Here is a 16,898-nt window from a genome sequence, read left to right on the forward strand (position 1 = left end):
TGTCGGGCTATGATGGTTACTGTACAGAGGCAGGTATGTCGTGGTGTGATGGTTACTGTACAGTGGGAGGGATGTCGGGGTGTGATGGTTACAGTACAATGGGAGGTATGTAGGGGTGTGATGGTTACTGTACATTGGGAAGTATGTTAGGGTGCGATAGTTACTGTACAGTGGGAGGTATGTCGGTGTGTGTTGGTTAGTTTACAGTGGGAGGTATGTTGGGCTGTGACGGTGACTGTACAGTGTGAGGTATGTTGGGCTGTGACAGTTACTGTACAGCGGGAGGTATGTCGGTCCGTGATGGTTACTGTACAGTGGGAGGAATGTCGGTGTGTCATGGTTACTGTACACTAGGAGATATGTCGGGACGTGATGGTTACTGTACAGAGGGAGGAATGTCGGGGTGTGATGGTTACTGTACAGTGGGAGGTATGTCAGGACGTGATGGTTACTTTACAGTGGGAGGTATGTCGGGGAGTGATAGTACTGTAATCTGGGAGGTATGTCGGGGTGTGATGGTTACTGTACAGTTGAAGGTATGTCGGGGTGTCATGGTTACTGTACAGTGGGAGGTATGTAGGGGTGTGATGGTTACTGTACAGTGGGAGGGATGTCGGGGTGTGATGGTTACTGTACAGTGGGAGGTATGTTGGGTGTGATGGTTACTGCACAGCGGGAGGAATGTTGGGGTGTGATGGTTACTGTACAGTGGGAGGTATGTCGGGTGTGATGGTTACTGTACAGCGGGAGGGATTTCGGGGTGTGATGGTTACTGTACAGTGGGAGGTATGTCGGGTGTGATGGTTACTGTACAGCGGGAGGAATGTCGGTGTGTGATGGTTACTGTACAGTGGGAGGTATGTCGGGGTGAAATGATTACTGTACAATGGGAGGTATGTAGGGGTGTGATGGTTACTGTACAGTGGGAGGTATGTCAGGCCGTGATGGTTACTGTACAGTGGGAGGTATGTCGGGGTGTGATGTTTATTGTACAGTGGAAGGAATTTCGGAACGTGATGGTTACTGTACAGTGGGAGGTATGTGGTGCCATAATGGTAAATGTACAGTGGGAGGGATGTCGGGGTGTGATAGTTACTGTACAGTGGGAGGGATGTCGGGGTGTGATGGTTACTGTACAGTGGGAGGTATGTCGGGGTGTGATAGTTACTGTACAGTGGGAGGTATGTCGGTGTGTGATGGTTACTGTACCGTGGGAGGTATGTCGGGGTGTGATGGTTACTGTACAGAGGGAGGTATTTCGGGGTGTGATGGCTACTTTACAATGGGAGGTATGTTGTGGTGTAATGGTTACTGTACAGTGGGATGTATGTCGGGCCTTGATGGTTACTGTACAGTGGGAGGTATGTTGGGCTGTGATGGTTACTGTACAGTGCCAGGTATGTCGGGGTGTGATGATTACTGTACAGTTGGAGGTATGTTGGCGTGTGATGTTTACTGTGCAGTGGGAGGTATGTAGGTCCGTGATAGTTACTGTACAGTGGGTGGTATGTCGGGGTGTGATGGTTACTGTACTGTGGGAGGTATTTCGGGGTGTGATGGTTACTGTACTGTGGGAGGTATGTCGGGCCGTGATGGTTACTGTACACTGGGAGGTATGTCGGGCTGTGATGGTTACTGAACAGAGGGAGGTATGTCTGGATGTGATGGTTACTGTACAGTGGGAGGTATGTCGTGCCGTGATGGTTACGGTACAGTGAGAGGTTTGTCGGAAAGTGATGGTTACTGTACAGTGGGAGGTATGTCGGGCCGTGATGGTTACTGTACAGTGGGAGGTATGTCGGGGTGTGATAGTTACTGTACAGAGGGAGGTAGGTCGGGGTGTGATGGTTACTGTACAATGTGAGGTATGTCGGGACGTCATGGTTACTGTACAGTGGGAGGAATGTCAGGGTGTGATTGTTACTGTACAGTGGGAGGTATGTCGCGTTGTTATGGTTACTGTACAGTGGGATGTATGTCGGGACGTGATGGTTACTGTACAGTGGGAGGTATGTTGTGCTGTGACGGTTACTGTACAGTGTGAGGTATGTTGGGCTGTGACGGTAACTGTACAGCGGGAGGTATGTCGGTCCGTGATGGTTACTGTACCGTGGGAGGGATGTCGTGGTGTGATGGTTACTGTACAGTGGGCGGTATGTCGGTCCTTGATGGTTACTATACTTTGGGAGGGATGTCGGGGTGTGTTGGTTCGTTTACAGTGGGAGGTATGTTGGGCTGTGACGGTGACTGAACAGTGTGAGGTATGTCGGGGTGTGATGGTTACTGTACAGTGTGAGGTATGTTGGGCTGTGATGGTTACTGTACACTGGGAGGTATGTCGGGACGTGATGGTTACTGTACAGTGGGAGGTATGTCGGGGTGTGTTGGTTCGTTTACAGTGGCAGGTATGTTGGGCTGTGACGGTGACTGTACAGTGTGAGGTATGTCGGGGTGTGATGGTTACTGTACAGTGTGAGGTATGTTGGGCTGTGACGGTTACTGTACAGCGGGAGGTATGTCGATCCGTGATGGTTACTGTACAGTGGGAGGTATGTCGGTCCGTGATGGTTACTGTACAGTGGGAGGTATGTCGGGGTGTGATGGTTATTGTACAGTGGGAGTCATGTCGGGGTGTGATGGTAACTGTACAGTGGGAGGTATGTCGGACCGTGATAGTTACTGTACAGTGGGAGGTATGTCGGACGTGATGGTTACTGTACAGTGGAGATATGTCGGGGTGTGATGGTTACTGTACAGTGGGAGGTATGTCGGAACGTGATGCTTACTGTACAGTGGGAGGTATGTCGGGCCGTGATGATTACTGTACAGTGGGAGGGATGTCGGGGTCTGATATTTACGGTACAGTGGGAGGTATGTCGGTTTGTGATTGTTACTGTACAGTGGGTGGCATGTCGGGATGTGATGGTTCCTGTCCAGTGGGAGGTATGTCGGGACTTGATGGTTACTGTACAGTGGGAGGGATGTCGGGCTGTGATGGTTACTGAACAGAGGGAGGTATGTCTGGATGTGATGGTTACTGTACAGTGGGAGGTATGTCGTGCCGTGATGGTTACGGTACAGTGAGAGGTTTGTCGGAACGTGATAGTTACTGTAGAGTGGGTGATATGTCGGGCCCTGATGGTTACTGTACAGTGGGAGGTATGTCGGCGTGTGATAGTTACTGTACAGTGGGAGGTATGTCGGGGTGTGATGGTTACTGTACGGAGGGAGGTAGCTCGGGGTGTGATGGTTACTGTACAATGGGAGGTATGTCGGGACGTCATGGTTTCTGTACAGTGGGAGGAATGTCAGGGTGTGATTGTTACTGTACAGTGGGAGGTATGTCGGGTTGTTATGGTTACTGTACAGTGGGATGTATGTCGGGACGTGATGGTTACTGTACAGTGGGAGGTATGTTGTGCTGTGACGGTTACTTTACAGTGTGAGGTATGTTGGGCTGTGACGGTTACTGTACAGCGGGAGGTATGTCGGGGTGTGATGGTTACAGTATAATGGGAGGTATGTAGGGGTGTGATGGTTACTGTACATTGGGAAGTATGTTGGGGTGCGATAGTTACTGTACAGTGGGAGGTATGTCGGGGTGTGTTGGTTAGTTTACAGTGGGAGGTATGTTGGGCTGTGACGGTGACTGTACAGTGTGAGGTATGTTGGGCTGTGACAGTTACTGTACAGCGGGAGGTATGTCGGTCCGTGATGGTTACTTTACAGTGGGAGGAATGTCGGTGTGTCATGGTTACTGTACACTGGGAGGTATGTCGGGACGTGATGGTTACTGTACAGTGGGAGGAATGTCGGGGTGTGATGGTTACTGTACAGTGGGAGGTATGTCAGGACGTGATGGTTACTTTACAGTGGGAGGTATGTCGGGGTGTGATAGTTACTGTAATCTGGGAGGTATGTCGGGGTGTGATGGTTACTGTACAGTGGGAGGTATGTCGGGGTGTCATGTTTACTGTACAGTGGGAGGTATGTCGGGGTGTGATGGTTACTGTACAGTGGGAGGGATGTCGGGGTGTGATGGTTACTGTACAGTGGGAGGTATGTTGGGTGTGATGGTTACTGTACAGCGGGAGGAATGTTGGGGTGTGATGGTTACTGTACAGTGGGAGGTATGTCGGGTGTGATGGTTACTGTACAGCGGGAGGGATGTCGGGGTGTGATGGTTACTGTACAGTGGGAGGTATGTCGGGTGTGATGGTTACTGTACAGCGGGAGGAATGTCGGGGTGTGATGGCTACTGTACAGTGGGAGGTTTGTCGGGGTGAAATGGTTACTGTACAATGGGAGGTATGTAGGGGTAATATGGTTACTGTACAGTGGGAGGTATGTCAGGCCGTGATGGTTACTGTACAGTGGGAGGTATGTCGGCGTGTGATGTTTATTGTACAGTGGAAGGAATTTCGGAACGTGATGGTTACTGTACAGTGGGAGGTTTGTCGGGCCGTGATGGTTACTGTACATTGGGAGGTATGTCGGGGTATGGTAGTTACTGTACAGTGGGAGGTATGTCGGTGTGTGATGGTTACTGTACCGTGGGAGGTATGTCGGGGTGTGATGGTTACTGTACAGAGGGAGGTATGTCGGGGTGTGATGGTTACTGTACAGAGGGAGGTATGTCGCGCCGTGATGGTTACTGTACAGTGGGAGGTATGTCGGTACGTGATGGTTACTGTACAGTGGGTGGGATGTCGGGCTGTGATGGTGACTGAACAGATGGAGGTATGTCGGGATGTGATGGTTACTGTACAGTGAGAGGTTTGTCGTAACGCGATGGTTACTGTACAGTGGGAGGTATGTCGTGCCCTGATGGTTGCTGTACACTGGGAGGAATGTCGGGGTGTGATAGTTACTGTACAGTGGGAGGGATGTCGGGCTGTGATGGTTACTGTACAGAGGGAGGGATGTCGGGCTGTGATGGTTACTGTACAGAGGGAGGTATGTCGGGGCGTGATGGTTACTGTACAGTGGAAGGTATGTCGGAACGTGATGGTTACTGTACAGTGGAAGGTATGTCGGAACGTGATGGTTACTGTACAGTGGGAGGGAAGTCGGGGTGTGATGGTTACTGTACAGTGGGAGGAATGTCGGTACGTGATGGTTACTGTACCGAGGGAGGTATGCCTGGGTGTGATGGTTACTGTACAATGGGAGATATGTCGGGGTGTGATGGTTACTGGACAGCGGGAGATATGTCGGGGTGTGATGGTTACTGTACAGTGGGAGGTATGTCGGGGTGTGATGGTTACTGGACAGTGGGAGGTATATCGTGATGTGATGGTTACAGTACAGCGGGATGTATGCCGGGGTGTGATGTTTACTGTACAGTGGTTGGTATGTAGGGGTGTGATGGTTACTGTACAAGGGGAGGTATGTCGGAACGTGATGGTTACTGTACAGTGGGAGGTATGTCAGACCGTGATGGTTACTGTACAGTGGGAGGTAGGTCGGGGTGTGATGGTTACTGGACAGTGGGAGTTATGTCAGGCAGTGATGGTTACTGTATAGTGGGAGGTATGTCGGGGTGTGATGGTTACTGTACATTGGGAGGTATGTTGGGCCGTGATGGTGACTGTACAGTGGGATGTATCTCACACAGTGATGGTTACTGTACAGTGGGAGGTATGTCAGACAGTGATGGTACCTGTATAGTGGGAAGTATGTCGGGGTGTGATGGTTACTGTACAGAGTGAGGCATGTCGGGGAGTGATGGTTACTGTACAGTGGGAGCTATTTCGGGCGGTGATGGTTACTATACAGTGGGAGGTATCTCACACAGTGATGGTTACTGTACAGGGGTAGGTATGTCGTGGTGTGTTGGTTACTGTACAGTGGGAGGTATGTCGGGGTGTGATGGTTACTGTACAGTAGGAGATATGTCGTGGTGTAATGGTTACTTTACAGTGGGAGGTATGTCGGGGTGTGATGCTTACTGTACAGCGGGAGGTAGGTCGGGGTGTGATGGTTACTGTGCAGTGTGTGGGATGTCGGTGTGTGTTGGTGACTGTACAGTGGGAGTAATGTCGGGCTGTGATGGTTACTGTACAGCGGGAGATATGTCGGGCTGTGATTTTTACTGTACAGTTGGAGATATGTCGGGGTGTGATGGTTACAGTACAGTGGGAGGGATGTCGGGCCGTGATGGGTACTGTACAGTGGGAGGGATGTCGGGCTGTGATGGTTACTGCACAGCGGGAGATATTTCGGGAAGTGATGGTTTCTGTACAGTGGGAGGTATGATGGGCTGTGATGGTTACTGTACACTGGGAGGTATGTTGGGCTGTGATGGTTACTGTACAGTGCCAGGTATGTCGGGGTGTGATGATTACTGTACAGTTGGAGGTATGTTGGCGTGTGATGTTTACTGTGCAGTGGGAGTTATGTAGGTCCGTGATAATTACTGTACAGTGGGAGGTATGTCGGGACGTGATGGTTACTGTACAGTGGGAGGTATGTCGGGGTGTGATGGTTACTGTACAGTGGGAGGTATGTCGGAACGTGATGGTTACTGTACAGTGGGAGGTATGTCGGGCCGTGATGGTTACTGTACAGTGGGAGGGATGTCGGGGTGTGATGGTTACTGTACAGTGGGAGGTATGTCGGGGTGTGATGGTTACTGTACAGTGGGAGGTATTTCGGGATGTGATGGTTACTGTACAGTGGGAGGTATGTCGGGCCGTGATGGTTACTGTACAGAGGGAGGGATGTCGGGGTGTGATCGTTACAGTACAATAGGAGGTATGTCGGGGTGTGATGGTTACTGTACCGCGGGAGATGTGTCGCGGTGTGATGGTTACTGTACAATGGGAGGTATGTCGGGGTGTGATGGTTCCTGTACAATGGGAGGTATGTAGGGGTGTGATGGTTACTGTAAATTGGGAGGGATGTTGGGGTGTGATGGTTATTGTACAGTGGGAGGTATGTCGGGGTGTGTTGGTTAGTTTACAGTGGGAGGTGTGTTGGGCTGTGACGGTTAATGTACAGCGTGAGGTATGTTGGGCTGTGAAAGTTACTGTACAGCGGGAGGTATGTCGGTCCGTGATGGTTACTGTACAGTGGGACGTATGTCGGGACGTGATGGTTACTGTACAGTGGGAGGAATGTCGGTGTGTGATGGTTAATGTACAGTAGGTGGTATGTCAGGACGTGATGGTTACTGTACAGTGCGAGGTATGTCGGGGTGTGATGGTTACTGCACAGAGGGAGGTATGTCGAGGTGAGATGGTTACTGTACAGTGGGAGGTATGTCGGCGTGTGATTGTTACTGTACAGTGGGAGCAATGTCACGGTGTGATGGTTACTGTACAGTGGGAGGTATGTCGGCGCGTTATGGTTACTGTACAGTGGGAGGTACGTCGGGGTGTGATGGTTACTGTACATTGTGAGGTATGTTGGGCTGTGATGGTTACTGTACACTGGGAGGTATGTCGGGACGTGATGGTTACTGTACAGTGGGGGCTATGCCGAGCCGTGATGGTTTCTGTACAGTGAGAAGTATGTCGGAACGTGATGGTTACTGTACAGTGGGAGGTATGTCGGGGTGTGATGGTTACTGTACAGTGGGAGGGATGTCGGGCTGTGATGGCGACTGCACTGCGGGAGGTATGTCGGGCTGTGATGGTTACTGCACTGCGGGAGGTATGTCGGGGTGTGATGGTTACTGTACAGTGGGATGTAATTCGGGGTGTGATGGTTACTGTACAGTGGGAGGGATGTCGGGCTTTGATGGCGACTGCACTACGGGAGGTATGTCGGGCTGTGATGGCGACTGCACTGCGGGAGGTATGTCGGGCTGTGATGGTTACTACACTGCGGGAGGTATGTCGGGGTGTGATGGTTACTGTACAGTGGGATGTATGTCGGGGTGTGATGGTTACTGTACAGAGGGAGGTATGATGGGCTGTGACGGTTATTGTACAGTGTGAGGTATGTTGGGCTGTGACGGTTACTGTACAGCGGGAGGTATGTCGATCCGTGATGGTTACTGTACAGTTAGAGGTATGTCGGTCCGTGATGGTTACTGTACAGTGGGAGGTATGTCGGGGTGTGATGGTTATTGTAGAGTGGGAGGCATGTCGGGGTGTGATGGTTACTGTACAGTGGGAGGTATGTCGGACCGTGATAGTTACTGTACAGTGGGAGGAATGTCGGGACGTGATGGTTACTGTACAGTGGGAGGTATGTCGGAACGTGATGCATAATGTACAGTGGGAGGTATGTCGGGCCGTGATGATTACTGTACAGTGGGAGGGATGTCGGGGTGTGATACTTACGGTACAGTGGGAGGTATGTCGGGTTGTGATTGTTACTGTACAGTGGGTGGTATGTCGGGGTGTGATGGTTACTGTACTGTGGGAGGTATGTCGGGGTGTGATGGTTACTGTACTGTGGGAGGTATGTCGGGCCGTGATGGTTACTGTACAGTGTGAGGTCTGTCGGGTTGTGTTTGTTACTGTACAGTGGGAGGTATGTCGGGCAATGATGGTTACTGTACAGTGGTTGGGATGTCGGGCTGTGATGGTTACTGTATTGTGGGAGGTATGTCTGGGTGTGATGGTTACAGTACAATGGGAGCTATGTTGGGTTTGGGTGGTTACTGTACATTGGGAGGTATGTTGGGGTGCGATAGTTACTGTACAGTGGGAGGTATGTCGGGGTGTGTTGCTTCGTTTACAGTGGGAGGTATGTTGGGCTGTGACGGTGACTGTACAGTGTGAGGTATGTCGGGGTGTGATGGTTACTGTACAGTGTGAGGTATGTTGGGCTGTGATGGTTACTGTACACTGGGAGGTATGTCGGGACGTGATGGTTACTGTACAGTGGGAGGTATGTCGGGGTGTGTTGGTTAGTTTACAGTGGGAGGTTTGTTGGGCTGTGACGGTGACTGTACAGCGGGAGGTATGTCGGTCCGTGATGGTTACTGTACCGTGGGAGGGATGTCGGGGTGTGATGGTTACTGTACAGTGGGCGGTATGTCGGTCCGTGATGGTTACTATACTTTGGGAGGGATGTCGGGGTGTGATGGTTACTGTACAGTGGGAGGTATGTCGGACTGTGATAGTTACTGTACAGTGGGAGGTATGTCGGGGTGTGATGGTTACTGTACAGTGGGGGTATGTCGGGGTGTGATGGTTACTGTACAGTGGGAGGGATTTCGGGGTGTGATGGTTACTGTACAGTGGGAGGTATGTCGGACCGTGATAGTTACTGTACAGTGGTAGGTATGTCGGGGTGTGATGGTTACTGTACAGTGAGGGGTATGTCGAATGTGTTGGTTACTGTACAGTGGGAGGGATGTCGGGCTATGATGGTTACTGTACAGAGGCAGGTATGTCGTGGTGTGATAGTTACTGTACAGTGGGAGGGATGTCTGAACGTGATGGTTACTGTACAGTGGGAGGTATGTCGGGCCGTGATGGTTACTGTACAGTGGTTGGGATGTCGGGCTGTGATGGTTACTGTATTGTGGGAGGTATGTCTGGGTGTGATGGTTACAGTACAATGGGAGCTATGTTGGGTTTGGATGGTTACTGTACATTGGGAGGTATGTTGGGGTGCGATAGTTACTGTACAGTGGGAGGTATGTCGGGGTGTGTTGCTTCGTTTACAGTGGGAGGTATGTTGGGCTGTGACGGTGACTGTACAGTGTGAGGTATGTCGGGGTGTGATGGTGACTGTACAGTGTGAGGTATGTTGGGCTGTGATGGTTACTGTACACTGGGAGGTATGTCGGGACGTGATGGTTACTGTACAGTGGGAGGTATGTCGGGGTGTGTTGGTTAGTTTACAGTGGGAGGTTTGTTGGGCTGTGACGGTGACTGTACAGTGTGAGGTATGTCGGGGTGTGATGGTTACTGTACAGTGTGAGGTATGTTGGGCTGTGACGGTTACTGTACAGCGGGAGGTATGTCGATCCGTGATGGTTACTGTACAGTGGGAGGTATGTCGGTCCGTGATGGTTACTGAACAGTGGGAGGTATGTCGGGGTGTGATGGTTATTGTACAGTGGGAGGCATGTCGGGGTGTGATGGTTACTGTACAGTGGGAGGTATGTCGTACCTTGATAGTTACTGTACAGTGGGAGGTATGTCGGACGTGATGGTTACTGTACAGTGGAGATATGTCGGGGTGTGATGGTTACTGTACAGTGGGAGGTATGTCGGAACGTGATGCTTACTGTACAGTGGGAGGTATGTCGGGCCGTGATGATTACTGTACAGTGGGAGGGATGTCGGGGTCTGATATTTACGGTATAGTGGGTGGTATGTCGGTTTGTGATTGTTAATGTACAGTGGGTGGTATGTCGGGATGTGATGGTTCCTGTCCAGTGGGAGGTATGTCGGGACTTGATGGTTACTGTACAGTGGGAGGGATGTCGGGCTGTGATGGTTACTGAACAGAGGGAGGTATGTCTGGATGTGATGGTTACTGTACAGTGGGAGGTATGTCGTGCCGTGATGGTTACGGTACAGTGAGAGGTTTGTCGGAACGTGATGGTTACTGTACAGTATGAGGTATGTCGGGCCGTGATGGTTACTGTACAGTGGGAGGTATGTCGGCGTGTGATAGTTACTGTACAGAGGGAGGTAGGTCGGGGTGTGATGGTTACTGTACAATGGGAGGTATGTCGGGACGTCATGGTTTCTGTACAGTGGGAGGAATGTCAGGGTGTGATTGTTACTGTACAGTGGGAGGTATGTCGGGTTGTTATGGTTACTGTACAGTGGGAGGTATGTCGGTGTGAAATGGTTACTGTACAATGGGAGGTATGTCGGGGTGTGATGGTTACTGTACAGTGGGAGGTATGTCGGTGTGAAATGGTTACTGTACAATGGGAGGTATGTAGGGGTGTGATGGTTACTGTACAGTGGGAGGTATGTCAGGCCGTGATGGTTACTGTACAGTGGGAGGTATGTCGGGGTGTGATGTTTATTGTACAGTGGAAGGAATTTCGGAACGTGATGGTTACTGTACAGTGGGAGGTATGTGGTGCCGTAATGGTAAATGTGCAGTGGGAGGGATTTCGGGGTGTGATAGTTACTGTACAGTGGGAGGTATGTCGGGACATGATGGTTACTGTACAGTGGGAGGGATGTCGGGGTGTGATGGTTACTGTACAGTGGGCGGTATGTCGGTCCGTGATGGTTACTATACAGTGGGAGGGATGTCGGGGTGTGATGGTTACTGTACAGTGGGAGGTATGTCGGACTGTGATAGTTACTGTACAGTGGGAGGTATGTCGGGGTGTGATGGTTACTGTACAGTGGGGGTATGTCGGGGTGTGATGGTTACTGTACAGTGGGGGGTATGTCGGGGTGTGATGGTTACTGTACAGTGGGAGGGATGTCGGGCTATGATGGTTACTGTACAGAGGCAGGTATGTCGTGGTGTGATGGTTACTGTACAGTGGGAGGGATGTCGGGGTGTGATGGTTACAGTACAATGGGAGGTATGTAGGGGTGTGATGGTTACTGTACATTGGGAAGTATGTTAGGGTGCGATAGTTACTGTACAGTGGGAGGTATGTCGGGGTGTGTTGGTTAGTTTACAGTGGGAGGTATGTTGGGCTGTGACGGTGACTGTACAGTGTGAGGTATGTTGGGCTGTGACGGTTACTGTACAGCGGGAGGTATGTCGGTCCGTGATGGTTAATGTACAGTGGGAGGAATGTCGGTGTGTCATGGTTACTGTACACTGGGAGGTATGTCGGGACGTGATGGTTACTGTACAGAGGGAGGAATGTCGGGGTGTGATGGTTACTGTACAGTGGGAGGTATGTCAGGACGTGATGGTTACTTTACAGTGGGAGGTATGTCGGGGTGTGATAGTACTGTAATCTGGGAGGTATGTCGGGGTGTGATGGTTACTGTACAGTGGGAGGTATGTCGGGGTGTCATGGTTACTGTACAGTGGGAGGTATGTCGGGGTGTGATGGTTACTGTACAGTGGGAGGGATGTCGGGGTGTGATGGTTACTGTACAGTGGGAGGTATGTTGGGTGTGATGGTTACTGCACAGCGGGAGGAATGTTGGGGTGTGATGGTTACTGTACAGTGGGAGGTATGTCGGGTGTGATGGTTACTGTACAGCGGGAGGGATGTCGGGGTGTGATGGTTACTGTACAGTGGGAGGTATGTCGGGTGTGATGGTTACTGTACAGCGGGAGGAATGTCGGTGTGTGATGGTTACTGTACAGTGGGAGGTATGTCGGGGTGAAATGATTACTGTACAATGGGAGGTATGTAGGGGTGTGATGGTTACTGTACAGTGGGAGGTATGTCAGGCCGTGATGGTTACTGTACAGTGGGAGGTATGTCGGGGTGTGATGTTTATTGTACAGTGGAAGGAATTTCGGAACGTGATGGTTACTGTACAGTGGGAGGTATGTGGTGCCATAATGGTAAATGTACAGTGGGAGGGATGTCGGGGTGTGATAGTTACTGTACAGTGGGAGGTATGTCGGGACATGATGGTTACTGTATAGTGGGAGGGATGTCGGTGTGTGATGGTGACTGTACAGTGAGAGGTATGTCGGGCCGTGATGTTTACTGTACAGTGGGAGGGATGTCGGAACGGTATGGTTACTGTACAGTGGGAGGTATGTCGGGCCGTGATGGTTACTGTATATTGGGAGGTATGTCGGGGTGTGATAGTTACTGTACAGTGGGAGGTATGTCGGTGTGTGATGGTTACTGTACCGTGGGAGGTATGTCGGGGTGTGATGGTTACTGTACAGAGGGAGGTATGTCGGGGTGTGATGGTTACTTTACAATGGGAGGTATGTTGTGGTGTAATGGTTACTGTACAGTGGGATGTATGTCGGGCCGTGATGGTTACTGTACAGTGGGATGTATGTCGGGGTGTGATGGTTACTGTACAGTGGGAGGTATGTCGGGGTGTGATGGTTACTGTACAGTGGGAGGTATGTCGGGGCGTGATAGTTACTGTACAGTGGAAGGGATGTCGGGGTGTGATAGTTACTGTACAGTGGGAGGGATGTCGGGGTGTGATGGTTACTGTACAGTGGGAGGAATGTCGGGGTGCGATGGTTTCTGTGCAGTGGGAGGTATGTCGGGACGTAATGGTTACTGTACAGAGGGAGGTATGTCGGGCCGTGATGGTTACTGTACAGTGGGAGGTATGTCGGGGTGTGATGGTTAGTTTACAGTGGGAGGTTTGTTGGGCTGTGACGGTGACTGTACAGTGTGAGGTATGTCGGGGTGTGATGGTTACTGTACAGTGTGAGGTATGTTGGGCTGTGACGGTTGCTGTACAGCGGGAGGTATGTCGATCCGTGATGGTTACTGTACAGTGGGAGGTATGTCGGTCCGTGATGGTTACTGTACAGTGGGAGGTATGTCGGGGTGTGATGGTTATTGTACAGTGGGAGGCATGTCGGGGTGTGATGGTTACTGTACAGTGGGAGGTATGTCGGACCGTGATAGTTACTGTACAGTGGGAGGTATGTCGGACGTGATGGTTACTGTACAGTGGAGATATGTCGGGGTGTGATGGTTACTGTACAGTGGGAGGTATGTCGGAACGTGATGCTTACTGTACAGTGGGAGGTATGTCGGGCCGTGATGATTACTGTACAGTGGGGGGATGTCGGGGTCTGATATTTACGGTATAGTGGGTGGTATGTCGGTTTGTGATTGTTAATGTACAGTGGGTGGTATGTCGGGATGGGATGGTTCCTGTCCAGTGGGAGGTATGTCGGGACTTGATGGTTACTGTACAGTGGGAGGGATGTCGGGCTGTGATGGTTACTGTACAGTGGGAGGTATGTCGTGCCGTGATGGTTACGGTACAGTGAGAGGTTTGTCGGAACGTGATGGTTACTGTACAGTATGAGGTATGTCGGGCCGTGATGGTTACTGTACAGTGGGAGGTATGTCGGCGTGTGATAGTTACTGTACAGAGGGAGGTAGGTCGGGGTGTGATGGTTACTGTACAATGGGAGGTATGTCGGGACGTCATGGTTTCTGTACAGTGGGAGGAATGTCAGGGTGTGATTGTTACTGTACAGTGGGAGGTATGTCGGGTTGTTATGGTTACTGTACAGTGGGATGTATGTCGGGGTGTGATGGTTACTGTACAGTGGGAGGGATGTCGGTCCGTGATGGTTACGATACAGTGGGAGGGATGTCGGGGTGTGATGGTTACTGTACAGTGGGAGGTATGTCGGACTGTGATAGTTACTGCACAGTGGGAGGTATGTCGGGGTGTGATGGTTACTGTACAGTGGGGGTATGTCGGGGTGTGATGGTTACTGTACAGTGGGGGGTATGTCGGGGTGTGATGGTTACTGTACAGTGGGAGGGATGTCGGGCTATGATGGTTACTGTACAGAGGCAGGTATGTCGTGGTGTGATGGTTACTGTACAGTGGGAGGGATGTCTGAACGTGATGGTTACTGTACAGTGGGAGGTATGTCGGGCCGTGATGGTTACTGTACAGTGGTTGGGATGTCGGGCTGTGATGGTTACTGTATAGTGGGAGGTATGTCGGGGTGTGATGGTTACAGTACAATGGGAGGTATGTAGGGGTGTGATGGTAACTGTACATTGGGAAGTATGTTGGGGTGCGATAGTTACTGTACAGTGGGAGGTATGTCGGGGTGTGTTGGTTAGTTTACAGTGGGAGGTATGTTGGGCTGTGACGGTGACTGTACAGTGTGAGGTATGTTGGGCTGTGACAGTTACTGTACAGCGGGAGGTATGTCGGTCCGTGATGGTTACTTTACAGTGGGAGGAATGTCGGTGTGTCATGGTTACTGTACACTGGGAGGTATGTCGGGACGTGATGGTTACTGTACAGTGGGAGGAATGTCGGGGTGTGATGGTTACTGTACAGTGGGAGGTATGTCAGGACGTGATGGTTACTTTACAGTGGGAGGTATGTCGGGGTGTGATAGTTACTGTAATCTGGGAGGTATGTCGGGGTGTGATGGTTTCTGTACAGTGGGAGGTATGTCGGGGTGTGATGGTTACTGTACAGTGGGAGGTATGTCGGGGTGAAATGGTTACTGTACAATGGGAGGTATGTAGGGGTGTGATGGTTACTGTACAGTGGGAGGTATGTCAGGCCGTGATGGTTACTGTACAGTGGGAGGTATGTCGGGGTGTGATGTTTATTGTACAGTGGAAGGAATTTCGGAACGTGATGGTTACTGTACAGTGGGAGGTATGTGGTGCCGTAATGGTAAATGTGCAGTGGGAGGGATTTCGGGGTGTGATATTTACTGTACAGTTGGAGGTATGTCGGGACATGATGGTTACTGTACAGTGGGAGGGATGTCGGGGTGTGATAGTTACTGTACAGTGGGCGGTATGTCGGTCCGTGATGGTTACTATACAGTGGGAGGGATGTCGGGGTGTGATGGTTACTGTACAGTGGGAGGTATGTCGGACTGTGATAGTTACTGTACAGTGGGAGGTATGTCGGGGTGTGATGGTTACTGTACAGTGGGGGTATGTCGGGGTGTGATGGTTACTGTACAGTGGGGGGTATGTCGGGGTGTGATGGTTGCTGTACAGTGGGAGGGATGTCGGGCTATGATGTTTACTGTACAGAGGCAGGTATGTCGTGGTGTGATGGTTACTGTACAGTGGGAGGGATGTCGGGGTGTGATGGTTACAGTACAATGGGAGGTATGTAGGGGTGTGATGGTTACTGTACATTGGGAAGTATGTTAGGGTGCGATAGTTACTGTACAGTGGGAGGTATGTCGGGGTGTGTTGGTTAGTTTACAGTGGGAGGTATGTTGGGCTGTGACGGTGACTGTACAGTGTGAGGTATGTTGGGCTGTGACAGTTACTGTACAGCGGGAGGTATGTCGGTCCGTGATGGTTACTGTACAGTGGGAGGAATGTCGGTGTGTCATGGTTACTGTACACTGGGAGGTATGTCGGGACGTGATGGTTACTGTACAGAGGGAGGAATGTCGGGGTGTGATGGTTACTGTACAGTGGGAGGTATGTCAGGACGTGATGGTTACTTTACAGTGGGAGGTATGTCGGGGTGTGATAGTACTGTAATCTGGGAGGTATGTCGGGGTGTGATGGTTACTGTACAGTGGGAGGTATGTCGGGAAGTCATGGTTACTGTACAGTGGGAGGTATGTCGGGGTGTGATGGTTACTGTACAGTGGGAGGGATGTCGGGGTGTGATGGTTACTGTACAGTGGGAGGTATGTTGGGTGTGATGGTTACTGCACAGCGGGAGGAATGTTGGGGTGTGATGGTTACTGTACAGTGGGAGGTATGTCGGGTGTGATGGTTACTGTACAGCGGGAGGGATGTCGGGGTGTGATGGTTACTGTACAGTGGGAGGTATGTCGGGTGTGATGGTTACTCTACAGCGGGAGGAATGTCGGGGTGTGATGGTTACTGTACAGTGGGAGGTATGTCGGGGTGAAATGATTACTGTACAATGGGAGGTATGTAGGGGTGTGATGGTTACTGTACAGTGGGAGGTATGTCAGGCCGTGATGGTTACTGTACAGTGGGAGGTATGTCGGGGTGTGATGTTTATTGTACAGTGGAAGGAATTTCGGAACGTGATGGTTACTGTACAGTGGGAGGTATGTGGTGCCATAATGGTAAATGTACAGTGGGAGGGATGTCGGGGTGTGATAGTTACTGTACAGTGGGAGGTATGTCGGGACATGATGTTTACTGTACAGTGGGAGGGATGTCGGGGTGTGATGGTTACTGTACAGTGAGAGGTATGTCGGGCCGTGATGTTTACTGTACAGTGGGAGGGTTGTCGGAACGGTATGGTTACTGTACAGTGGGAGGTATGTCGGGCCGTGATGGTTACTGTATATTGGGAGGTATGTCGGGGTGTGATAGTTACTGTACAGTGGGAGGTATGTCG

This window comes from Chiloscyllium punctatum, chromosome 52 (assembly GCF_047496795.1).
Source record: "Chiloscyllium punctatum isolate Juve2018m chromosome 52, sChiPun1.3, whole genome shotgun sequence".
Taxonomy (NCBI): Eukaryota; Metazoa; Chordata; class Chondrichthyes; order Orectolobiformes; family Hemiscylliidae; genus Chiloscyllium; species Chiloscyllium punctatum.